Genomic DNA, 27984 nt, shown 5'->3' with positions numbered 1-27984 from the left:
TGCATAATCTATTTCTTCTGTCAAATATAATAGCGGGTCTCTATGCAGAGACACCACTATTATATTAATTGATGGCTGTAGACGGGACTAAAACCCGCCGACTTTTTTTTTTTTAATTAGTGGCAACGTCAGCCGTCTGAACGACCGATTTACGATTCAAAAAAAAAAAAAAAAATGGCAGATTTTCCCCAAGTCTATGGCCTGCATAAGACCTACCTCAAAAATAGGACCTAGTTGTAATCAGGGCTTTTTTTCAGCAGGAACGTGTTCCGCCACCTCCAGCACTGGCCTTGTGCACATCAATATTTACTGTCTCTTATAAAGAAAGAAGCGTGGCTTTTGTGTTTGCAAGTGACAGTTCCTCTTGTAAGTGACATCACCATCCGCACCCACAGAACCTCCCTACCTCTGTACTCACTATGGGACAGGGAAGGAACAGATATCTGCGGGATCAGTGTGCAGTGTGTTTAGGTATGGGCCATCTTGTCCTGTAGCCTAATGCATGGAAGCTGATGCCCCAGGGGTGATCGCTGGCCAGTGGGGAAGAGGCGGAGCGGTGAGTGCGCCTGGTGCACTGTCTGGGAAGATAGGACCCGAAATGGGAGTTACTATAGAGAGGGGCCGGCCACTGACAGCTGTGTTTTGCAAAGCTAGCTAACCATATGAGGACAGTGGGGGGGGGGGGGAATGTGCAAAGGTGAGCTAAAGTTAGAGAGTGTGCATAGGTGAGCTGCAGCTGGGGGGGGTTGGGTGCAGAGGTGAGCCGAGTTGCAACCCACCTCTGCACCCTCCGGCCACAGCTCAGCACTGTACCCCCCCAAGCCACAGCTCAGCTCTGCACTCCCCCAGCCACAGCTCAGCTCTGCACTCCCCCAGCCACAGCTCAGCTCTGCACTCCCCCAGCCACAGCTCGCCTCTGCACCCCCCCGCCACAGCTCACCTCTGCACCCCCCCGCCACAGCTCACCTCTGCACCCCCCAGCCACAGCTCACCTCTGCACCCCCCAGCCACAGCTCACCTCTGCATCCCCTATCTGTGACTCACCCCTTCACCCTGTCTGTGGCTCATCTCTGTACCCTGTCTGAAACTCACCTGTCAATCCACCTGACTGCAGCTCACAACTGTCAGCAGCCGGCTCTCTATAGTAGCCCTCATCCACAACTGCCTGCAGCTCACCTCTGCACCCCCTGTCCACACCTGGACATTAAAAAAATAAGACCTACCCCGAAAATAAGACCTAGTGTGGTTTTTTGAACCAAAAAAAAAATATAAGCCAGTGTCTTATTTTCAGGGAAACACGGTATGCATACATGCACACACACACCCAGACAAAACTGAATACAAAAAATAAATCAATAACAATTTTAATAAGCAAACAGTAAAACACACAATAATAATTCAAGCACCTTCATTCTTATACCTTGTAAAAATCATTTCTTTACACTTCTTTTTAAGCTGGTTCTAATCTAATCTGGTTCAAATCTAATTTGATTTAGTAGAGAACACTTACTACATATCCTGCTCATACTACATAATCTACTTATATGCACACACCTGCAGGAAACAGATTTCTAACCTTTAGTACTTCTGAAACCTAATAAAAATTGCACATATGTTGATCATATGTTGAGACATTTACTGTAGTTTCTTATCCTTGCTGATAAGAAATATTTAGGTGGAGTAGCATACACATTTCTGCTAATATTTTTCCACCTGGAAAAAAAAGTATTTGCAAAAATGCGGGAGGTCATAATGGCAGTAGTTACAATGACTTCAGAAAGCCTTTGCTATCTCCATAGCCCAGGAGAACCCAGACTCCCTTGACAGCCACATGTCTATTTTACCTAATGTTAGCCCTGGTGACTTACTGCCAAACCCACACAAGACTTGCCAAGCTTGCACTGTGTGGCCGACCATTCCAGCTTTGATCTCCAAAAATAAGCAACTGTCATTTCCTATACAAACATTTGGTGTCCCTATTTATCATGGGAACAAATTACAGACAAAAATGGTCTCCTGGCATTTATTGGTAAATTCAACCATTGTAATGATCACAGAGGCATGACTGTAGCTCAGTGTGTATAGCCACTTCACAGCAACCCACAATTACAGGCTCCTTGGAAAATACAGGTTTGCTGATGTTGTCTATAATACAAGACAGATGGTGTAAGGTACAAATTATAATGGTAAATACATGTACTGTATATATCCTGACCAACTTATCACTTATGTACAAAACAAAGTGTGCTCCGTCAAGAGTGTAATGAACTTCAAGAGATCTACAACTGCCACCAAAACATGTCATTTGGTATAAAACCCTATAATATAGCTGGAACACACACTGGTTCTAACCCAACAGGGGGAAATATATATACTGAAATACATGAGTTGAAAAAAAGATATAAATAAAAAAAAAATCAGTTTAAGTACCAGTTCACACCATAGAACAGCAGTTTGACGGATTCTGGTGCATTATTGATGCGTTCCAGTTCATTTTTTCCTCTTCTCTTTTTCTTCAATTTAAATAAGGTCATGTGCGTACTGGTGCATTTCGGGTGCATTCCAGTGCATTTCGGGTGCATTCCAGTGCATTTTGGGTGCGTTTTACTGCGTTCCAGTACCATTCAGTACAGAAAAAATGCAGCATGTTCTACTTTTTTTTCTGCAACTGGAACGCAGAGGAATGGACTGCACTGGTGTGAACTATGCCATTGGAAACCATGTAACCTACGATCAAATCATTTTTGATGTAGAAAAAAAACACACTGATGTGAACTGGCCCTTAATACACAAACTGAAGAGGTTTGTGTCTTACTGGCATTTGGTTTCTGTAAAATTGTTTGTGGGTCTGTTTTAGTAGAACATGTACTGCTGCTAATTAGAAAACATAATGCAGCCACATATCTAAGGATGGGTAAACTGATTGGATTAAGCCATTAAGGTAACCGATTTAAGCTCAAAAATGTTTCGTTTTAAGAATGTTTTCTCAATTTTCGAATTATTACTAGGGTTAAACCTATGTCCTTTTTTGACTGTAGTGATGACAAACAGTCAAAGGAGCGGGATGGAAGATTTTTCCCAGACTAATTTCTAACACTGTGGGGCTGGTTTACTCAGAATCTTGTGCACTTCTTCATAGAAACCAATTAGCTTATAGGTTTTAGGCTTGGTTCACATCTGTGCGGGTGGTGCCGCTGTGGATCCACACAAAAATATGTGCACCCGCACAGGGGAATGCATGTCACCAGCACTGGAAATCGCAACCGTACTGAGAACCGAGGTTAGCGTGCGGGCTGCGTATTCCGAAAAAGTGCAGGGACTTCTTTCCTGTGTGTCCCAGGGCACGGGAGTCCATTCAAATGAATGGGATCTTGTGCCCACGCAAAACGCGGCCCGCACGGTTGCAGATATGTGAACCAGGGGTAAGTGTTAAAGCTTAATTGAACAAGCTGATGTTAGAAGCTGATTGGCTACCATGCACAGGTGCACCAGATTCTGAGAACACCAGCTTTAGTATATAATAATTTTGTAATTTTTTTGACAAGTCCTAGAACATATTGAGAATTTTTAAACATATATTTGACAAATGTTTGTAAAAACTAACATTCACTCAAATATCTTCTAGTGCAGGGGTCATCAACCAATAGATCTCGGCCAGGTGACTGCTAGATCACGGCCAAGGCTTGTTAACACACCATCCCAGAGCATTAAACAGAGTGCAATGCAGAGGGACTACTTGGAGCTGTAATAGGGAGCAAGAGACGCATAAGTTGATGTCTCCTCTGTAGTGATGGCTGCTATGCCCTGTCAAGGATGGTGGGTGTAGCACCTGCCAAGCATGACCCACTCAAGTGAATAAGGTCACTCTGCAAGAGCTCTGCAACCTTGTGCAGTACAGCAAACAAGGGGTTAAAGCATGCAACATTGTGTTGCTTTTTCTCCACCTGCTTTTACCCCCAAGACCCCAAAGCAGCATGCAGTTGTGGGGCACTTGCAGAGTGGCCCCATTTACTTGAAAGGGTCTCGACTGACAGGCAGTAGCACCCAACAAAAGCAGGGGTGTAATTCCTGCTGTGGCATGTGTATACCTTTGGCTGCTGCCTCGGCAGCTAACGGGGGTAGTAAAACCATGACTCAACCGCAGGGTTTTACCACCCCCTAACTTTACATGTGAACGAGCCCTAAGAGTGTTGCTGCCAAATGCAACTAAGGGCTCATTCACAAGTGTAGCAGACACTGCTGCTCCTCTGAAAACCAATCCAACAGACAGGTGGTGAGTCTTCGATATGTTTCCTCCTTGACACCTGATTTAAACCCGATTGCTGTGCAATGCACGTGATTGTAGCATGGTAGTATGGCAATTAGAGGTATAAATCAGGTGTGAGTAGGTGACACTGGCCGACAGTGTGCTCGGTGATCTTTGACGTCTCCCATGTTGTTCAGGTAGATTTCCACCGCTTTAAGGTTGCCTACCCCTGTTCTAGTGTATAGCTAGCTTTAGCAGCGTGGCTATAAATTCAGAGGTGTGTTCCTGACACTTTTTAGAACTTGGGAGCCTACTTAGATAAGTGGTAAAGAAAAGTCTTCAAAATTACAGAACAGGTCTGGCTGAATGTGAACTACTTCCAAATATATTATGACCTGGATAAATGAGAAGTTTCACAGACACACTTCTGGGGACGGGACATTTACACTTTTTGTCCTGGTAACCGTTGTCACTGGAGCACAACGTCGGCTTACGGTTGTCAAATTTAGGTAAATCTTCAAATAGGGACACTTTTTCCAATGATGAATGTCTAAGATGAGATTTCTTCTGAATTTTGATAATTTCATTTATCTCTAATTATATCTCATTCCTTTAGCCCATTTGTAATAAAATAATTTATAATGTATCTAAAACCTAACAACCGTACAAAGGAAGAAATGTTCTGTAGTTCACAGCGGTGAACAGGTCAAGGCTGATAAAACTGCTTGAAATAACACTGAAGAGTGCATAGAAACTTTTGAGCTTGCTGGATTTCTGGCAGGATGAACGTATAAGTGCTTTAAAGTACAGCTAAAATCAAAACTTTTTTTGTTTTGGATAGTGTGGAGATGGACTAGAACACCCATTAGTTGTTTTATTGCTGTTTGTACCCCTGTTAGGGATCTTCCAACAGGGACACTAGTTCTGGTGACTTGGGGGTCCCCAAGGGATTCTCTTAATTTGAAGGGATTTCCTCTCATTTCCTGTTTGGACTATGGGAGAGAAAGTAAAGGGAGATCTCCCCAATGGGACACAGATGGCAAGAAATAAACCGACAGGGGACATAAATCTCTCTAACTCAAATCCACAATGAAAAAAATGTTTTGCCCTATAATCCTACTTTAACTATGTGCATTTTCGATCCATCTGTTCTATGGTCATTTCCATTTGAGAAGAGTCAACTTAGTTATCAACTCCTCCTAAACAGGAATGTTGGAAAATTTGTGTTCAACCAGTGCTGAAGCCAGTTGACTGCAGTGCTGATCAATGTATTCTGAGAGCGCAGGAGTCCCGCTGTTAGAATACAATAGCAAAGCAGGGGGGATTCCTTTATTCACCTCAAATGTGTAGATGAGGGATTTCTTTTTTATTTTTTCCTTTTGGGTTTTTATTTTGGCTGATTTAAAGAAAAAAAATCATCTATGACCAGCTTTAGTTTATATAAAGTATCAGAAACACAGGGAGTGCATGAGACAGCAAACCCATACAGGTTAATTTACTAAAGGCAAATAGACTGTTCCCTTTGCAATGGAATATGCCTCATAGCTCTGCTGACTTCCATCATGCAATCATGCGCAAGCAAAAATGCCTTTTTTTTTTTATTTTCCTTACCCATGATTGGGTATTCTTTACAAAGAAAAACTTCACTACATTCGCTAAGCCCTGGGGAAAATTCCGGTGCAAAATGAACAGTTTTTAAATCAACCCTATAGACTTGCCTTGGAGAAGGAACAGTAAAACGCTATCATTGTGTAGCCCTGAAAAGTAAAAAGAAGAGCCTATATATATAAGTTCCTAAGAACTATACATAGAATCAAATGAAAGCAACAATACACACACTGAGATTTACACCAAGCTGATCTAAATTACTTGTATATCTGAAAATCAATGAAAAGACTACGCATTTCTTGGGTTGCAGGTTGTTAGCCTCATGTCAAATTCTAATGTATTCATGGTTCATGAACTAATATACTTCAAACCAGAAATATCCCAATGTCAAATCCATCTTTTCTGCATAGAAACAGGAAGGTCTTTATATCAAATCCCCAGAAGGGTTTTCTGCTACTGCACAGCCCTTTATAATCGGTGATTTCTTGGATGCCTCATTCTCTACTGACTCTTTCTTACATAGAACCACTTGTGTTATGCAAGTTAAAGAGGATCAGCACTCAAAAGTGAAAAGACATTTATGAAAATATTTACCCGCCATATTGGAATTAACTGCCAATGGCGGACTGAAAGTTGATTTTTTTTTTACTGTAATAAGAAAAATTGAGTATCCCTCTGGTGACTGGTAACAGGCCAAATCTGAAACTCTTCTGGCCTGCCATTATGAAAGGAACATATTACACTGTATGTCAACCTGAAACTATTTTCTACAGTTTTGGACAAAGTGAGTAAGCATTAATGACTACATTTAGTTAAAATCTAAAAAAAAAATCAGCATAAGGGACATTCCTTACAATCAATGCGATCTGGCAGGTGCTTTAGTTGGAATCTTCCATCCTCTGATGCCCCATCCCTGCCACCATAAACTTCCGATGCAGCGGAATAAAATTGAATAAAACTGAATAGCATTGAAGAGATAGAAGAACTAAGCCATACTGCACAGGACAGAATGGGGAAATGTACTAAACCATGGACATGCTTGATTCAGTATAAAACAACAGAAATGTGTACCCTACATAAAATAGAAGAGTACCTAATTAAGAAGGATATTAGGATTTGATCCATCCACCCTGTTTTCCGATCTGTTTCAGCTACCATGGATGAGCTTGTTTGAACTTTGGAACCCGACCTGTGCTTTGGACTGCAGGGGGAAGTTTTGCAGTGCTGCTATGGGCAACAGATCATGCTACCTACATAAAATATAAGAGTACCTAATTAGGAAGGATAATGGGATTTGATCAGTCTTAGTCTGGAATTTGAAATGACAATCAGTGCCCCTAACTTTACTAGAGTTGCTTGATCAAGGCACTGAAGTAGAGTTATCTTTTGAATGAGCATGCATCAGACCCCTGCATGGGACTTAACTTCCCTCTTCCTTTTCTTTCTCAATCCTCTTTCCAATTCACACCTCCACCTCCTTTTTTTAAGGCTCATAGGGACTATTGGCTGAGCTGTTGGTCATATTTAACATCGATTATAGGCAGCCTGACTCAGCTTAACAGTTATCCATGAGCATATGTTTATATCATTCTGGTGAGCCTCTATTGGTAATAGTTGGAATATGTGCCAGAAAAAGCCCCAGAGCAGAACCTATATAAACCTTCTATTATGGAATATTGCATATAATGCTACTGAACTGTTTCACTCTATCCAAATTTTTCCCTCCCCCTAATTCATTTATACTGGGTTCATTATGTGTACACTGTTTCCTTGTTTCTTCCCGCTGTTTGCTATATATGACCTTTATTAGGTGACATGTATATTTGTATGTTTTAAAACCTTAATATAAACTTTATTAAAAAAAAAAAGAGTGTCATATGCACATGTCAAAAGTCCCCCACTATGCCCACCCCTCTCCACCATTCATAGACCCTCTACTATAGCTTTCTTGAATGGCAGGCAATCTTTGAATGGAGATCGTGTGGATTTATATATATCGTGTTTTATTCAAGCAAGCTTTTGTACAGCTTCTATGAATGGTGAAGGAAGGCAGAAAGGGTTGGCATAGCCTGAACTTTTATGACAGGTCCCTTGGCTCTATTAACCCTCACTGAAACAGAATATTATAGCAGTGCAGTGGGGGTAGGGAGGAATCAGAAGATGGAAGATTTCAACTAAAGCACCAGCCAGCAACACAAGGGACACATCACACTGATTGTAAGTAATGTCCCTTGTGCTGATGTTGTATTATTTTTTTACTGAAGGCTTTAAAATTCCCCATTCAGTTTTATTTCCATCCAGGGTTCCAATAGGGAGATCTTTTCTCAACTACACTCCCTGCTTCGCCAGACAGGAAGTTTAAGAAACTGTTGACAGTGAGGGTAAAATCTCTCTAATGGAGGCTTGAAGAGCAGTGAAAAACTGATGAGTTGTAATCCTTCCTCACTTGGATCGGCACACACTTTAAAATAAACGTCCTTTCAGTTTGGGTTCACTCTCATAAATAACAAAAAATAGTTCAGGTTTTGTTCAAAAGACACTCTGTGACCTCACTTTGGGGTTTTAAGTATCTTGGGACCAATATTTTCTTTGTAGAAACATCAAGGGAATGTGATAGAGATCTATGAATAACATTCCTCATATAAAACTAAAATACTGTTTAGAAGTTTGTTTAAAAATCTTAAATTTTAGAAGACTCTTCAGCTGTATTGACTATATTATTTCTTCAATAAAAATAATTCTTTGTTGGCCATCTGCAAATGGGAATGTTTGTGTTACTTCTCTAGTTTTAGCACAGTTAAGCCTTCTTAGAACAGACGGTATTCATGTCTTATTTTAACACATATTCCAAAGAAAGAGGATTATTCCTCATTTTGGGACAGTGAGCAGAGCCAGGCAAATCATTGCTTTACACCTCATTGGCCAAATAAACATCCAGATGCTGGTGTATACTGCAAATATAGCCTAATATTATAATCATTTATTTCAAACTTTGGCCAGATGTTTCAGGCTATTTGGCCATCATCAGTGCAGTGTATGGAAACCATGGCTTCTATAGCATAGGGCTTGGGACCCAAAGGACACAGTATAACTCACTAGGTTATGATGAGACTAGAGTTGGCCATACAGGGAGCACATTTTGGCCAATTTCTGATGGACTGGCTGAAATTTCTTCAGTGAGTGGCCCTGTCGGCCACCTCCCACCCAAAATCCATTTTCTGAAAAATCACAGGAGCCGAGCTTAAAATTGTTAATTAAATAGCACCTGCATCCAATCAGATGCAAGCACAAGGTATTTTGATAAAGGAATCTGTTAGCTTTAAAGCTATATCTGTATGGCCAAGGAATCAAAAAACCCTACAAATGAATATACACAGCACAGTACAGCCTCCATTCTTTGGTTTGAAATATACTGTATAAATGGGCAAACAAACAACCAATAGTACACTAACCAACAGTTTAAAAGGATACTGCTAATGGTGTCGCTAAGTATCTACAACTAGGATATGTGGTCAACAAAGGGTCAACAGGCTTACACTGAACAAAACCACGCTTTAAAGAAATGTTCTTTTTCAACTACTTCTCTTTACAAATGTGCTTTGTTTGTCATTGGATGCAGTTTAATTCTGTCGATTTTGATATTTGCAGTTAAATGCACTGAAGTTATTTTCTCACAAAAACCAAAACCGTAAAGTAAAAATGTGCCAAGCAAAATATGGAGGTTGCTCTTACTTATCTCCTTTTGGAAATGGCAATTGTCTGGTTGTCTGTCGATTGTCAATTGTTCAATTGTCTGCCGAACTCAGAATTATTGCTAAAAAATGAATAACCCTTTAAAAAAAAAAAACAAAAATAGCAGATTTTGATGCAATATTCAACTTCAATCCAGGGCTGTTCCATGCAATTACATTTCACCACCAGATGCCACTAGTTTTGCTGGATGAATAATGGCCAGCATCATTCACCCCACTTCCTCTGAGCCCAGGCTGTCATGGATGTTCTGAGAGTGCGTAATCAGAACAGCCTGGTCTCAGGGCCAGTTCATACCAAAATTGCACAGGAACGCACCCGCAGCAGGTTGCAAAGGTAGTACGCTCTGAATGAAGTTCGGGGACCAAGAACTGTATGATGCACCTTTCCTGCACCATGTTCTGGTGTGAACCAGTCCTCATGAGGGCCATTCAGTGCAGCAGTTAGGGTTGGCCATGGGCACAGAAGAGAAGGAAGGATCCTTGACATATCTGCACAAGCCAGGACGACCTTGGTGTATACTTTTATATTTACTCTCTCTCTCTCTCTCTCTCTCCATACTATATATATTTATAGTCAGAGTGAGGTCAAAATAACTAAGTGCAAAAATTCCAGGTGCTTTCTTACACCTAGGGAGCTAGCAAACACAACCGGTCATGCAAGTGAATGCCTGTACATGGCCATATTTCTGTAGATGCCGGTGTACCTGTGCAGTGAGTGAGCTATCAGCACAGAAACCTCTGCTGTCATGGACACATATGTGCGGTGTGTAGGCACTTCGGCTTACCATCCTTGCAGCCAAATATTTGTGTTACACGGTCGACAAGAGGGTAAGGTCAATTGCAGTAAGGTCCTTGTTCACACTGTCAGGTGCCACAAAGATAAACTGCCACAATTATGCCATGGGGTCCAATAATTTGTAGTTAATCCCCCCAATGCCACTGGACACATCCATTAGCTCCATTTTAAGAAGCATGAAAGGAAAAAAGCCCAAGGAGACCTCCAATTTCTCATCTAATGTATATTACATTGTTTCAGGGTCACTTATTAATTTTCCTATTTCTATTTTGAAAAATGTAGAAAATTCAAATATAAGATGCTCCATTATTTGCAGAGAGCTCATTTCATCCTATTCCCACATTGTTGTGACCTGTTAGAGATATGTGCAAGATCAGTGCCAAGCAAGCATTGTTGGTAATGTCACGACATTGAGCTCTGCACTTTTCCAGTTTATGATATTTGTTTGGGAGATTTCACAACAGTCCATAGCATGATCCTTAGCCACCAAAACCTCAGACCTGATGAAGGGAGATTTCTTGCTCCCTAAAACGCATTGGATATAATTTCTCTGCTTGTTGTGACTTCATTGTTAAGAATACATTTATATGGAATTCTGAACTGATTTTTTTTGTGATTGGCATCTTCTGCCCCATATATTTTCATAGTTTCAAGAAGCCATGTCCTTAGATAAACATTGCATATTCCTTGACCACAGATGAGTATGGCTAGCACAGAATGTACTTCTTTTCTAAGGAGATTTTTTTTATCTCCTGCTATCATCCTGCTGCAGAACAGTAAAAGCACAATCCTTTCAATAAACACACGTCTCTTTATTGATCCTTACCATCAGAAGAGTTGGCTATAAAGTCTATATTAGGCAACAATTTGAAAAGTGCAAGTGTGGTTGAGTTGCTCTACAAAATGTAGGTACGAGTATTAGTTTTCTTCTTGCCTTAGCCAAGCACAAATAAAACAACTGTAAATGACTATGATAGAATCAAAAATTATTTTTACTCAAAATTGGTATAGACTGAGTTTTGATGTGGGCAAACATCTGATCTAATAATAGGAAAACATCAAGGAGATCATCAGAACTTTATGGGCTCAAATCTTCACCCCAGGGTCCTCATCATGGAGACCATTCTTTGAGAAATGCTACGAAACCATGAATATAACCAGAATACTAATAGAACTGATTTAAAACATAGACTGGTTCTACCAGTATCTACTAGTGATGACAGTTTTGAAATTTTTTTCCCCATAGTTCTACTTTAAGCTACTTTCACACTGAAGAGTTTTTGCAGTAAAGAAAAAGCACATGAAAAGCTCAAGAAAACCGCTTCCCTATGTTTGTCTATGTATGTTTTCACACTGGGGCATAGAGCTTCCGTTGCCGTGTAAAAACTCCTGCTTCCATAACAGGAAATCAAGTATTAAGCTGCTCGGCCCCCACATGAATATAAATAAAGAATCCCCCTATAGGACTTTAATGCAGCAAACATATCATATGTATATATGTAGGGAACTTTTTAAATCATATACTTTATTACATAGAAGTATTAGTAAGAGATACATTATCTTTAAAAACAATGGCTCTGATAGCTATTGCAATGATATTTTCCTTCACATTACAACAAAATACCCAAAAAATTAATCTGACGCGTTTCGATCATTCCACTTTTTTTTTATCTTCTTCAGGGGGCATAAATACAAGGAGGATTTCTAAAACATATTATAAATAAAGTGGTCATTTGCATATAAAGATTTTTATCAATAGCATTCATATAATTACCATTTTGGTACTTACAAGAGAATTGAGCAATCAATATTAATCAGAGCAATCATAAAATACTGATATCCAAAATGAGGCTGTATGGTCTGAGATTTAATGGTGTGAACCATCGGAAGGGCAAGGGTGGTCAAATGTCCATTTCATAATGCTGGCAGCAACAGGAGAACACCAAATCACCCTCTATATCCCTCTATAATCGTCATAGAAAAAATTGTGCAAATTAGGTACAGAGCTTATTCAAAAGACCTAAAAACTGGTATTCTAGTTAATATATAGAGAAAAGCTAACCGTATATAGGGCATAGCCAATAAACACAATAAACTGAGATGTTCCTTGTTTTATGGTGAAGGTGTCACAAGTCCCAATGGACCAAAGATTCTGTACAATTCTTTTATCTATAATAGAAATCAAAGGTTATAGAAATGCTATCACAAACCTATAACACTAAACTCCTGCTTGCAGCATCTTTGGAGCCTGTTTGTTCAGTTAAAAAAAAACAATGCCCCACAAACACTTCTTCCCATTGAAAGCAATGGAAAGTGCCTTGAAAATGCCTCCAAGAAGCATTTTTGGTGCAGTTTTTAAGTCAGGCGTCCTTTACAAAATGCTCAGCAAAAGAGCGGCGGATCAGTGTGAAAGTATCCTTAAGGTATTCATAAAAATAACTGCCACTAGACTCTCATGTCTAGGAAGTCCTACCTGTAGGCTGTCTATGGGAAAATCGATCAGACAGGTCTTCCTGTTCTGCAATCCCCTCCTTCTTTCCTCCCAATTTACATGATCAGGAACATTTGACTGTTTATAGACCTGACACTCCGTCTTAGTACCTGAGTGAAATCTGAAGGCTCATTTGGGTCAAACTGCCCTTGTACATGGGCTGCCTTTGTGATGCCAACAGCAACCAGTTAGCTTCTCTCTTTTACAAAGTTAGTCTGGCTGAAAAAAAAAAAGACAAAAGTCCATCCAGTTCAACCATTAAATAAAAAAGTTATAATCCTACACCTACAGTTGATCCAGAGGAAGACAAAAAAACCCCCAGCAAAGCATGATCCAATTTGCTCCTACAGGAGAAAAAATTCCTTCTTGATCCCCCGAGAAGCAATCGGATGTTTCCTGGATCAACTTTACCAAAAAATGTTATATCCAGTTATATTCTGTGTATCTAAGAAAGAATCCAGGCCTTTTTTAAAGCAATCCACTGAGCTGGCCAGAACCAACTCTTGAGGGAGTCTATTCCACATTTTCACAGCTCTTACTGTGAAGACACCTTTCCGTGTTTGGAGATTAAATTTCTTTTCCTCCAGATGTAAAGAGTGCCCCCTTGTCCTCTGTGATGACCTCAGGGTGAATAACTCTACACCGAGTTCACTATATGAACCACTGATGTATTTATACATGTTGATCATATCCCCCCTTAATATCCTCTTCTCAAGAGAGAATAAATTCAGTTCCTCTAATCTTTCCTCATAGCTGATCTCCTCCATGCCTCTTATCAGTTTGGTTGCCCTTCTCTGTACTTTCTCCAGTTCCCCAATGTTCTTTTTGTGAATTGGTACCCAAAACTGAACTGTATTCAATATGCAGTATTGCAAAGTGAATGGACAACTCTGATTGCAATGGCCAACCACTTTGAAGCCCAGTCCTGAGAAACATCTGAAACATTTTCATAAGAGCAAAGCAATTTATTACCTTCAGCTCTTTTATATAAAGCAATGTTTAATTTAGGTTTAATGTCTCTTGAACTCTATATTGTATTTAGTGATAAGGTCTGTTCCGCCTGCCATTAATGCTCATGAATATTCATATAAAACAGGAAAAATCACACAGTGGTTCCAAGCTATTAAAGGAATTTGTCTAAATACAGTACATGTTGTTGCGTGGACGTGACACATGCCATTTATTCATTTACGCCCCTTTGATGGAGGGCTTTGAAGAAGAAAGTCTATGCTCCATGCATAAGGCCTTACAGGAAAATATTACACAGCAGTGTGCTATCTTGACTTGTACAGTGACACTCCCTGCAAAGCACTGATACATACCAGAACTGATATACACACAGCATAGTTTACTCAGCAGGCGAGATCCTGCACTTACACAATAACCATTGTTTAACATGCTAGGGTATCCAACTTAGTGAAAGCTTCGCACATTGTTACCTTCTTTTATCTGTCATATCACGTTCAAATGGTCAATGACAAACAACATCTCTATGAATCGATCGATTCAATAACCTGCACTACAGCAGGTTATTATGTGACACTGATCTACACATTTAAATACATACCTTATAAAGACACGAGGTGAAGGGTGTGTTTAGCATTATGTAACAGGTTTGTATTAGGAATCTGCACAGACAGCCTCACCAATGATAAGAATCCACTGTATTGAAAGAAAATGTAAACCCTTACCTTGTAAAACACACCTTTCAGTTTAAAATAGTAATGAAATGCAAAACATTTGTGTATAGATATTAAAACTTTTTAAAAACACATTTTTACCCCTTTTTTTTATAAGGTATAACATAACCTCTGCATAAGGAGCTCAGAGAGCTAGGGGAGGAAAAAAACAGCAGAACAATGGTCTTCCCAGTGAATGGTAGTGCAGGGGGGGACGGAGGTGTCAGCACAAGTCCGGTCATTGGAGGAGAGCAAGTTGGGTTCTCAGCACAGGTATATACCAGTGTGTAGAGGGTCCTGCAGAATTTCTAGTGTTAATATGTGGTTACACCCTTTTAGCACCTGATAGATAAATGCATGTACTAGCTACTGCGATCTTGTTTGTTGTATTGTGGGTCAGTAGCCAGACCTAGTAGCTCCCCCCATTTTGTCTTTTCCCCTATATTGGCATTGTGTCCACAGTAGCATTTGCGTAGGCAGAGCAGAGTAGGACTGGCCAGAGAGGGATTACTTTGACGCAGTTGGCCAGATTAAACATGTATTGCAATATGTGTGAACTAAATATCCCTATTTATTGCATAGTCTGCGTGAAAGGGTATATACCAGTGTGCAGAGGGTCCTTCAGAATTTCTAGTGTTAATATGTGGTTGAACCCCTTTAGCACCTGATAGATAAATGCATGTACTAGCTGTTGGGATTTGAGCACAGGTATATCTTGTTTGTTGTAATGTTGGTCAGTAGCCAGACCTAGACCTGGTAGCTCTCCCCCACTTTGTCTTTTCCCCTATATTGGCATTGTGTCCACAGTAGCATTTGCATAGGCAGAGCAGAGTAGGACTGGCCAGAGAGGGATTACTTTGACGCAGTTGGCCAGCTTAAGCATGTATTGCAATATGTGTGAACTAAATATCCCTATTTATTGCATAGTCTGCTTGAAAGGGTATATACCAGTGTGCAGAGGGCCCTTCAGAATTTCTAGTGTTAATATGTGGTTGAACCCCTTTAGTACCTGATGATGGATAAATGCATGTACAAGCTATTGGGATTTGAGCACAGGTATATCTTTTTTGTTGTATTGTGGGTCAGTAGCCAGACCTAGACCTGGTAGCTCTCCCCCACTTTGTCTTTTCCCCTATATTGGCATTGTGTCCATAGTAGCATTTGCGTAGGCAGAGCAGAGTAGGACTGGCCAGAGAGGGATTACTTTGGCGCAGTTGGCCAGATTAAACATGTATTGCAATATGTGTGAACTAAAAGTTCCTATTTTTTATTGCAAAGTCTTCTGGAAAGGGTAAATACCAGTGTGCAGAGGGCCCTTCAGGATTTCTCAGCACAGGTAGAACACGTACCATGCTATGCTTTCATGTAGCCAGTTTTTTTTATACTGTATTTTACTTAACATTTTTGGCAAAAGAGTAAATGCAGATAGACAGTATATCAGCAGTGCAGAGTATTCTTCCAAACAGTAATCAGATGGACAATCCATCACCACCATGGAGGTGAGATATACAAAAGAATTAGGCTCCACTCACATCTGGGCATTTTGTATTAAAGTGTTACTAAACCCACAACAGTAAAATCAGTCTGTATATGCAGAAAATAATGCTTGTTATACTCACTGTGGAACCTAAGGGGTTAATCCTCTGCATTGTGTAAAAAGGCTGTTTGATCCTTTCTTCTCTGCCCCTACTCTTGTTCAAATGACCACCTGATACAGACTGAACCTGTAGTCACATGCACAGTTTAGTGTGTATTGCTAGTTTTTTTTTTCTTGGGAGAGCACAGGTAGAACACGTACCATGCTGTGCTTTCATGTAGCCAGTTTTTTGTATGCTGTATTTTACTGAACATTTTTGGGAAAAGAGTAAATGCAGATAGACAGTATATCAGCAGTGCAGAGTATACTTCCAAACAGTAATCAGATGGACAATCCATCACCACCATGGAGGTGAGATATACAAAAGAATTAGGCTCCATTCACATCTGGGAGTTTTATACGAAAGTATTACTAAACTCACAACAGTAAAATCAGTCTGTATATGCAGTACAGCATGCTTGTTATACTCACTGTGGAACCGAAGGGGTTAATCCTCTGCATTGTGTAATAAAGGCTGTTTGATCCTGACTTCTCTGCCCCTCCTCTTGCTGAAATGACCACCTGATACAGACTGAATCCGTAGTCACATGCACATGCTCAGTTTAGTGTGTATTGCTAGAGGTTTTTTTTTCTTTTCTTGGGAGAGTGCATGTGATCAGCACAGGGCCAATCAGCACTGTCCAGACAGAGGGTCAGGACTTGCACATCCTCCTAGAGCACAAAGAAAACTTCTACAAGCTTTAACCAGTGCTCAGCTGGACACTGATAGAAGTCACAGCACTGCTCCAACTGCTGATGAGAAAAGGTATTTAGCAGTTTATATTTACTAAAATTATTGCATTTCTATGTTCTGTGTATTATGGGAGACCAGATATAGTGAATGCAGGGTCCTGGGTTTAGTAACACTTTAAACACTCTGCTAAAATGACAAATTGCACAACTCAAATCTCGGATGGCAATCATTTTAATGGCACCTAAAAACGTGGTGCGATTCTACCATGATTTTTGCACGATAAATCACGCTGCAATCGCGGCAAAACAGGGTTTTTTTGTCAACAAACTTCACACAATGCATTTTTCTTTCTTTGTTATCAGATGGTATTATATAGCTAAGAAAAGAATAGTGTGCTGCAGTACAATTCCAAAACAAAATAAAAATGGAACAAAACAAAACAATTTCCATTAACTGGGTAAATAACAAGTAAAGCAATAACAAGTATCTGGGTAAATAACAAGTAGGATGGAGGAACTTTGTTAAATGGAGAAAGATGAAATGGAAAAGTTTAGAAAGATTTGGGCTAAATGGTATGAGTTTAGAACTTCAGAAAAATACTTAAAAATGAAAGGTCCCCAGATAGTGGTACCAGAGAATTTAAATGGTAAAGAGATCTATATGTATGACTAGATTAATAGGAGGGGAAAGAGAGGATAAGATGAGGTTGCACAGGGGTGTGTTGGGGTGGGTATGGGGATAAAGTTTATATGTATGATGTAAAAAGATTTATGATGGTTTTGTTAGGTATTTTTTTCTTAAAAAGAAAAATTTAAGAAAAGATATAATGGAAAAAAAAAGAAGAAAGAAAATCTTTGAAGAGCTCCCAGGAATAATTATTTTGACATTGTGTACATTTCTGTTGCTCTGCCGACAAAAATAAAATCTTATCTTCTTCCATGCAAAAAAAAAAAAAAGTAAAAGCATGTCTCATAGTTACAAAAAAAATTTAAAAAAAAAGGGCAGATAAATCTATCTCCGCAATAGAAAGCATATGCCTCTGTGTACAAACAGGGATCAAGTAATTAGGTATGGTATGCCATAGACCCTCACAAATTAGTGGCATGTTTAGGTGTCTGGTATCTCACAAGTATGAAAAAGTTCAACCCAACCCATGGGCCCCAGATCTTATCAAAGTTGTGGGGACATCTCCTGGCTTTATATGTCAGTATGTAGTCAGTTTTTAATAGGAAAGCAGAGGGTTTAGCAGGAACACCAAGGGTTTCATATAAAGGGAGCAATACAAAGAAAATAGGATCCTTTTTTATACAAGTACATGGTACAGCAGGCACATATCAGGAATATGAAATGTTGGCTTTACATATTCTTTAAAGTGGTTGTAAAGGCTCAAGGTGTTTTACCTTCTTGAATTCTATGCATGCATGTAAAAAACCTTCTCTGTGCAGCCCCCCCAATACTCACCTAAGCCCCTCTTGATCCAGCAATGTGCCCTGGAGTCTTGACTATTCTGGGAGTCCCTCTCCTCATTGGCTGAGACAGCAGCGCGAGCCATTGGCTCCTGCTGCTGTCAATCACAGCCAGTGAGCCAAAGAAAAGAAAGAGGGGGCAGGGCTCAATGGACACACAGAGCAGCGGTGGCCCCCATAGCAAACTGCTTGCTGTGGGGGCACCCGACAGGAGGGAGGGGCCAGAAGAGCCTGCGGGGGGACCCAAGAAGAGGAGGATCTAAGCTGCTCTGTGCAAAACCACTAGAGAGAGCAGGGAAGTATAGACATGTTTCTTATTTTTAGAAAAAACAGTTTTAGTCTTTTGTATCGCTTTAAGGTTTGGTATTTACTAGTATAATTTTGTTTGACAATTTTTATTTTAGGAATGTTTATTGATTTTCTAATAGTTAGTGGGGTCAAATCGAGGTTGGTTTTTGACCACAGTGGTGGGAAAATTCAAAGGAGCAGGGTGTTACCTTTTTTCTCGAACGAATGAGGTTCTAACGGTGAATAGGTTTTTCTTTTTTTGTAAAGCCCATTCATTTCAAAATTGAATTTTAAAAAGGAAACAAAATTTGGAAGTACTTTTGACTGACATTCGTCAAGTCATAAAATGTACTGAGAACATTCGTACACATTTTTGTGCAAATATTTCTATGAGCATTCTTTAGAAAATCTACTAGTGTATGGCCAGCTTGAAGTAGAACTATAGGCAAAATGTTTTTTTTTAAATTTTGTATAGAGTCAGATTTTTTTCTCTCCATCTGTGTCCCATTGGGGAGACTTTCCTTCACTTTCTGTCCCATAGTCAAACAGGAAGTGCAATATAAGTGAATTCCTTGGGGACCCCTAGGTCACTAGAACTAGTGTCCCCCAAGATTTTTCCCCTTATTACTGTTCTGGGGACAACCCAAAATTTTGGATTTTCTTTTACTTTCACTTTTCAGTGATAATGGTAGACAGGACAAATAGAGAGGGAGAATCTCCCTACAGGGGACACAGACAGCAATAAAAACTGACAGGTGTTGTAATCCCTCTCCACGCTACCCAAAATTAACAAAAAAAAAAAGTTTGCCTTTAGTTATACTTTAAGCCTGGGTTCACATATATGCGGTGCAGTATATCGCATGTGATTTGCACAGAACCGCACTGCATTCCTGTGCAAATCACATGTGAATTCTGTGCGGTGTGATTTCAGCCATACATTTTGTATGGCTCAAATCCCACTGCATCCGCACCAAAAAGATGCAGGACCCTTTTTTTGGTCCCCACTAAAATCAGATCGCATGAGTATTCACACCTATGTGATCCAATTCTGCACATTACACCTCGTTTTGCGAACAGATTTCGGGGTGTTGTTAAGGTAACATACACTCCCGCAGCAGTTCGCATGAATGGGGTACGATTCTGATGCGGTGCGGAATTCGCACAGAAAACACTATGAATTTTGCACCGCATCAGTGTGAACCCAGGCTCAATGTGCATAGAAAAGAAAGGAACTATTATGGGTGTAAAAGCAATCAGTGTAAAAAAAAGGAAAAAAAAAACTCATCATCCCCCACAAGTAGTACAGTGCTGTTTGGGTGACAGCATGTTAAAAAAAAACAAATAATATAATTTTTTTTTTGAAAAGTTATAATTTTTAGTTGTATACTAATTTAGGTTATTTTTTTCTACTAAAAAGATAGATGAATACATTTTGGCCAAGATTTATGAAGAAAGATTATTTATTTGCAAGATTTTATAGGAAAAACACTTATTTCAAAATTTTTGGACTTTTTCATAATATAGCAAAAAAATAAAAATTCCAGTGGTGAATAGATACCACCAAAATACAGTTTTATCTGTCTCAAAAAAATGCTAAAAAAAAAAAATATCATATGGGTACTGTGTTGCATGACCGCTCAATTGTCATTCAAAGTGTGATAGCACTGAAAGCTGAAAATTGGCCTGGACTGGAAGGGGGAAAAAGTGTCCGGACTTGAAGTGGTTAATTAACACCCAAACACTAAAAACGTTTAAACACGCCTAAACGTGTTACACACTTTTACAAACGTCAAGCATTTTCTCTGCCAAAATGTCCCTGCCAGGAAGTAAGATGTATAGGAGAGAAGAAACAGTCTAGTATGCCTTGGAAATGGGGGGTTGAGCATTTGTGCAGCCAAATCTACTTATTCCTCAGGTGATTACTGTAAGCAGGTATCAGCAAAAAATGCTACATACCTAATAATAAAATTAATGAAAACAGGGCAGCACAGTGGTTAAATGGTTTGCACTTCTGCCTGGCAGTACCAGAGTCATTGGTTCGAATCCCAACCACGGCACCACCTGCCTGGAGTTTGCATGTTCTGCCTGTGTGGGTTTCCTCCGGATAATCCGGTTTCCTTCCACATTCAAAAGACATGCTGGTAGGTTAATTGGCTCCTGTCTAAATTGGCCCTAATATGTGTATGTATGAATGTGAATTAGAGACTTTAGATTGTACGCCCCTTGAGGGTTAGGGACTGATGTGAATGTACAATATATATGTAAAGCGCTGCGTAAATTGACGGCGCTATATAAGTACCTGAAATATATTCATTAAATAAAACATGACACAGGAATTATCTGTCTCACTATGGAATTATAGTGATATATTTATGAAGGAAGAGAGTAATGTGCAAAGAGTAGTAATGTGCAGCAACCAATCAGAAATCGCTTATTATTATCGTGACTTTAATTAACTGATGAAAGGTGAAATCTGGTTGGTTCCTGTAGTTTTCTGCGTATAACTGTACTTTGCACCCTTTTTTTCCAATAAGCAGTTCAACATTGAAAATATACATGAAGATTTATTGTTCCTCCTAATAGGTAAAGCTAAACTCCAGGATAAACATGTATTGCCTAAATAAAAGAGACGTGTTTTCAATGTTGAATCTTGGTGTGCTTTGTGGATTTCTTCCAGATCTGTGCAGTAATCCAGTGTGAAACTTTACCTCTGTGCAGGAGCTTCCTGTGATAAAGACCGGTCACTGCTGCTCTCTGTACTTGTGCAGGGTGACTGGTCTTATCTCCACCCCCTTCCTGTAGTTTTCTGCAGGTAGCCTGTAGTTGGTGGACTTAATGGGCCACGCCCCTAGCTCTGCTCTCTGCACAGACTAGTTACAGTACAGGGATATCAACATTACTTTTACAAGGTGATATCTTGGTTTGCAAAGCCATTTGGTGCACACAAAATAAAATGATATCCTTTGTGGCTTTTAAAATATATTTAAAGTTTTTCTAAAGTAACTTTCCCAAATTAAAACAATAAACATATTAAACTTACCTGCTCTGGGGTCCCCCACTGGTGCTCTTTGTTCCTCCTTTTCTCCATCTGTCCCCATAACAAGCTGCTTGCGATGGGGGCAGACGTGTGGGTTCAATCCTGACTGTGTGTGTCCGGCCCCAACCCCCCCCCTCACAGTATTTAATTGACAGCAGCTGGAACTAATGGCTCCTGCTGCTGCATCAGTCCCTGTAAATAGAGAAAGCCGGGAAAGGAGATGTAGCAGCGCACAGTGCTGGATTCATTGAGGGCACTGGTAAGTTTTTAGGGAGGTAGGGCAGCAAAGCAAGCTGTAAAACATTTTTTACCTTAAGTCCTGGTTCACACCTGTGCGACTTCAGGTGCGACATGAAATTTACAAATCCCACCTGAAGCTGTATCTAATGTATTTCTCTGCCACTGTCTTAGGTCCAGTTCACACTACATGCATTTCAGTGTGCTTTTTTTCTGCATCCAAAATGCACAGAAAGTAGGTTATATGGTTGTCAATGTCATAGTTCACATCAGTGCTTGCATTATGGAGTGTGTTCTGGTTGCAGAGAAAAAAAGCAGAACATGCTGCATTTTTTCTGCACAGAACTGTATTGGAATGAAGTAAAACACAAACAATGCACCAAAAATTCACAGGAACACACCAAAAACACCATAATACACATGCCCTTATTTAAGTTGAAGAAAAAGAGAAGGGGAAAAAATGCACTAGAACGCACCAAAACGCATCAGTTCACCAGATGAAAACAGAGGGGGGAAAAAGTCTAAACAAAGAAAACTAATGATTGGTAAACTGCAGTAAATCATATTTTTAGTTTTGGTTTGAATACTGCTTTGAGGGTAGGTTCACACCTATGCAGTTTGCGTTTGATCCGTTTCTGCAGTGCATTTAGCGTTTTTGATGCATTTTCTTTTTCTTGTTGCTAGGCAGTTTTAAAACGCAAAATGCATCAGAAATGCAGCAACCCGCACTACATGCTTTTCTGCAGCATTTCCATTGAAGTCTATAGAACCGAAAATGCAACTTTTTGCATTCAAAAAAGTCCCTGACCCTTTCCAAAAAACGAACGGGGTGAAAACGCGGAGATGTGAATGTGTCCCATAGGAAATCATGTTAAATGGACTGTAGTGTGTTTCTGCAAAACACTTAGGTGTGAACCTAGGGTAAAGGAAAGTGTTTGATCCAGGAATTCAGCTAAACCCAAATTTTGATTGCCATTGTTTAAAACTCCAATCCAGAATTGTGCTCCATAGCAGGCCAGTGGAGCAGTGAAGGGGACAAGGTGTGGGAAATTCAGGTATAACAGGTGTGACAAGGTGCACAGAAAGACTAGCATTAGTTGTGTATCTGCTGTCACTCCAAGACAAATGACAGCTTTCCAATAAATGTATTGCAGGCATTAGCTATAGACAACATGCAGCATGTTTGCAGTTTACAAGTCATGCTGGAGACATCCAGTCTCATCAAAGTCACAGTATGTGATATGATTCTACATAGTTCTCCAGAAATACTTAGAAACAAACATACCTGGAAGTATACATCTACAAGAGAGCGATAGAAAACGTTTACCATTTACTTATCTATATTATGATACGTATTAACTTCTCCTCTCTGGATTGTGTTCAGGAATGATTGCAGGTCATACCTCACCCTCCTCAGTCAAGAACAGAACAGTGGTCTCCAAACTGCGGCCCTTTGCTTGCTTTTATCCGGCCCTCGAGGCATTATTCCTCCCACTTCAAGCAACTGTCTGGCATGGTTTTTCCCACTGACATCGACAATGGGGCACTATTCCTCCTATTGACAACAATGATGGGGCACTATTCCTCCTATTGACAAAAATGATGGGGCACTATTCCTCCTATTGACAAAAATGATGGGGCACTATTCTCCCATTGATACCAAGGATGGGGCACTATTCCTCCCATTGATACCAAGGATGGGGCACTATTCCTCCCATTGATACCAAGGATGGGGCACTATTCCTCCCATTGATACCAAGGATGGGGCACTATTCCTCCCATTGATACCAAGGATGGGGCACTATTCCTCCCATTGATACCAAGGATGGGGCACTATTCCTCCCATTGATACCAAGGATGGGGCACTATTCCTCCCATTGATACCAAGGATGGGGCACTATTCCTCCCATTGATACCAAGGATGGGGCACTATTCCTCCCATTGATACCAAGGATGGGGCACTATTCCTCCCATTGATACCAAGGATGGGGCACTATTCCTCCCATTGATACCAAGGATGGGGCACTATTCCTCCCATTGATACCAAGGATGGGGCACTATTCCTCCCATTGATACCAAGGATGGGGCACTATTCCTCCCATTGATACCAAGGATGGGGCACTATTCCTCCCATTGATACCAAGGATGGGGCACTATTCCTCCCATTGATACCAAGGATGGGGCACTATTCCTCCCATTGATACCAATGATTATTATTGTTATTACACAGGATTTATATAGCGCCAACAGTTTGCTCAGCGCTTTACAATATAAATGATGGGGTACTATTCAGTCTTATTGAAACCAGTGATGGGGCACTATGCCTCCCATGGACATCAATGATGGGGCACTATTCCCCCATTGATACCAACGATGGGGTACTATTTCTCCCATCGATACCAATGATGGAGCATCATTTCTCCCATCTATACCAAGGATGGGGCACCATTTCTCCCATTGATACCAAGGATGAGGCACCATTTCTCCCATTGATACCAAGGATGGGGCACCATTTCTCCCATTGATACCAAGGATGGGGCACCATTTCTCCCATTGATACCAAGGATGGGGCACCATTTCTCCCATTGATACCAAGGATGGGGCACCATTTCTCCCATTGATACCAAGGATGGGGCACCATTTCTCCCATTGATACCAAGGATGGGGCACCATTTCTCCCATTGATACCAAGGATGGGGCACCATTTCTCCCATTGATACCAAGGCTGGGGCACCATTTCTCCCATTGATACCAAGGATAGGGCACCATTTCTCCCATTGATACCAAGGATGGGGCACTATTTCCCCATTGATACCAACGATGGGGCAATATTCCTATCATTGATACTAAAGAGGAAGCACTATTCCTCCCGTTAATATTAACGATGGGGCACTACTTCTCCCATTGATACCAATGATGGGGCACTTTTCCTCCAATTGACACCAATGATGTGGCACTATTTCCCCCATTGATACCAATGATGGAGTACCATTTCTCCCATTGATACCAATGATGGAGCACTATTCGTCCTATTGAAACCAGTGCTGGGGCACTATTTCCCCATCGATACCAACGATGGGGCAATATTCCTATCATTGATCCTAAGGAGGAGGCACTATTCCTCCCGTTAATATTAACGATGGGGCGCTACTTGTCCCGTTGATACCAATGATGCGGCACTATTTCTCCCATTAATATGAACGATGGGGCACTATTTCTCCTATTAATACCAATGATGGGGCACTTTTCCTCCCATTGATGCTAACAATGAGGCACTATTACCCCCCTAATACCAATAATTGGGCATTATTCCATTCTCTAATACCAATGATGGGGCATTGTTTACTTCCACTGATGCCAGGACATTTTCTTCTCCCACTGGTTACAGTCTGGCCCCCCTAAAGTTTGAAGGTCAGTAAACCGGCCCTTTGTTCAGAAAGTTTGGAGACCCCTGGTGTAGAAGAAATGTTGCAGTTGAGCAAAGAACAGTATAGGCAGATAGGTATCAATGGGAATTTTCATCTGACAGCTCACATAAAATATAAGAATGTAATTCATTTCATGTAGAGGAGTCCCAGCGTACATAACAGGCTGAGGAGAATCCACAGACGTAACGCCATTTGTGTGTATTTCTAGCTGGAAAGCATGCGCACACTGTGAGCCCACTATGCTAACCCAGTCATTGAAGGTACGCATTGCATTGACACACATTGGCAGTGCCATCTAATGCCCTCAGAGCACACACACATTACTACTGCCCTCTGATGCACTCAGAGAACACACATTGGCAGTGCCATCGAATGCGCTCAGAGCATACACATTACTACTGCCCTCTGATGCACTTAGAGAACACACATTGGCATTGCCATCGAATGCACGGAGAACACACATTTATAATGCCCTCTGATGAATTAAAGGCACACACGTTTGTATTCCTATCTAATGCACTCAGGTCACGTGCATTGATATTGAAATCTAATGCACTCGATACAAACAAGTTGGCAGTGTCATCTGATGTACTCATGGTACACACATTGGCAATGCCCTCTGATGGACTTAGAATACACAATGGCATTGCCATCTAATACACTTAGTACACATACATTAATACTGCCATCTGATGCACTCAGTGCACACACAGTAATACTGCCATCTGATGCACTTATAAGACACATTGGCAGTGCCATCTGATGCCCTTAGTACACATACAGTAATACTGCCATCTGATGCACTTAGTGCACATATAGTATTACTGCCATCTAATGCACTTAGTGCAATTATTATTATTATACAGGATTTATATAGCGCCAACAGTTTGCAGAGCACTTTACAATATAAGGGAGACAGTACAATTACAATGCATTTCAATACAGAAGGAATAGGAGGGCTCTGCTTGTGGAACTTACATTAATACTGCCATCTAATGCACTTAGAAGACACATTGGCAATGTCATCTGATGTAATTAGTGCACACACATTAATACTGACATCTGATGCACTTAGAAGACACATTGGCAATGTCATCTGATGTAATTAGTGCACACACAGTAATACTGCCATCTGATGCACTTAGAAGACACATTGGCAGTGCCATCTAATGTACTTAGTGCTCACACAGTAATATGGCCATCTGATGCACTTGGTGCACACACAGCAATACTGCCATCTGATGCACTTAGCGCATACAAAGCAATACTGCCATCTGATGCACTTTGAACACACATTGGCAGTGCCATCTAATGTACTTAGTGCACACACAGCAGTACTGCCATCTGATGCACCTGGTGCACACACAGTAATACTGCCATCTGATGCACTTGGTGCACACACAGCAATACTGCCAGCTGATGCAACTGGTGCACACACAGCAATACTGCCATCTGATGCACTTGGTGCACACACAGCAATACTGCCAGCTGATGCACCTGGTGCACACACAGCAATACTGCCATCTGATGCACTTTGAACACACATTGGCAATGCCCTCTGATGTACTTAGAAGACACACTGGCAGTTCCATCAGATGCACTTAGTGCACACTCATTAATACTGACATCTGATGCACTTTAGGAGACACATTCTCAGTGTCATCTGATTCACTTAACATATTGGCAGTGCCATCTTATGCACTTTAACACACATTGGCAATGCCCTCTGGTGTACCTAGAACACACAATGCCAGTCCCATCCGATGCACAGTGGGCACACACATCAGCAGTGCCCTGTGATGGACTCAGAAGACACATCGGCAGTCCCATCCGAATCACAGTGGCCACACACATCGGCAGTCCCATCCGAATCACAGTGGCCACACACACATCGGCAGTCCCATCCGATGCAAACCCCCTAGGACAGTACATCAGCCCCGTAGAAAGTTTGGCCATGCCCGGGGCCGCAGAGATGGCAGGTCGCCCTCACCTGACAGAGCCGCTCCTGTGTCGGGATGCAGTCGGGGAGGCGATCCTGTGTCGGGTGTCGCGGTGTGTGCTGTGTCCTGGCTGGGTGTTTACAGGAGTCCTCATGATCCCTGCCCGACCCCTTTTTTTCCTTCTGTCTTCACTCGGAGCGATCTCCTCCTCCGGCTCTCCTTCTCCTCCTCCTCCCAGGCTGACATCACTCTCCTCTCCCTCCCACTCCATTCCCCAGCCCTGACTCAGAGCCCTCCACCGCCCAGCTCCGGGGATGGAGGGTCAGGTGTGATGACAGCTCGTCACTCTCCTGACCTGATGATTCATGGGACCTGTCATTCAGGAGGACTTTCTGTTCTCAGCAAAGAGTAAAGTCTTGGCAATACACTCAGCATCAGGTGACTGGCAGTGCATGGTGGCCACTGATTTTATTTTTCTCTTGTGATATTGGGACACTAAATCTGGGGTGTACATACCATTATGGGGGTGCACAGGGTCCCTGTGGGGCATAGGGGCCCATTTATTATAGAGAACGAAAGAAACAACCAACGGCACAACCCCATAGTGTAGCATTGAAAAATAAATTACAAATTATTGAAAAAGTAGAAATGTCCTTAAGTGTAGGACATAATGGTGACTGGGGAAC

At 41.0% G+C, this 27984-nt stretch overlaps 1 protein-coding gene across 1 annotated transcript in view; it reads right to left on the bottom strand.

Moving 5' to 3' along the window:
* The window catches only part of SGMS2 (sphingomyelin synthase 2), a 93579-nt gene extending 66058 nt beyond the window's left edge, over positions 1–27521 (bottom strand). Inside the window, exon 1 of the mRNA XM_089660790.1 lies at positions 27349–27521. The gene's annotated coding sequence lies outside the window, so the exon portion shown is untranslated. The remainder of the gene's footprint in view (positions 1–27348) is intronic.
* Between the last annotated feature and the right edge of the window lie 463 nt (positions 27522–27984).

The sequence above is a fragment of the Staurois parvus genome, unplaced genomic scaffold (assembly GCF_062004578.1).
Source record: "Staurois parvus isolate SC_StPar_1 unplaced genomic scaffold, SC_StPar_1.0 ptg000032l, whole genome shotgun sequence".
In the NCBI taxonomy this organism is placed as follows: domain Eukaryota; kingdom Metazoa; phylum Chordata; class Amphibia; order Anura; family Ranidae; genus Staurois; species Staurois parvus.
The sequence above is the reverse complement of the archived record's forward strand: the minus strand, read 5'-3'. Positions and strand labels throughout refer to the sequence as shown.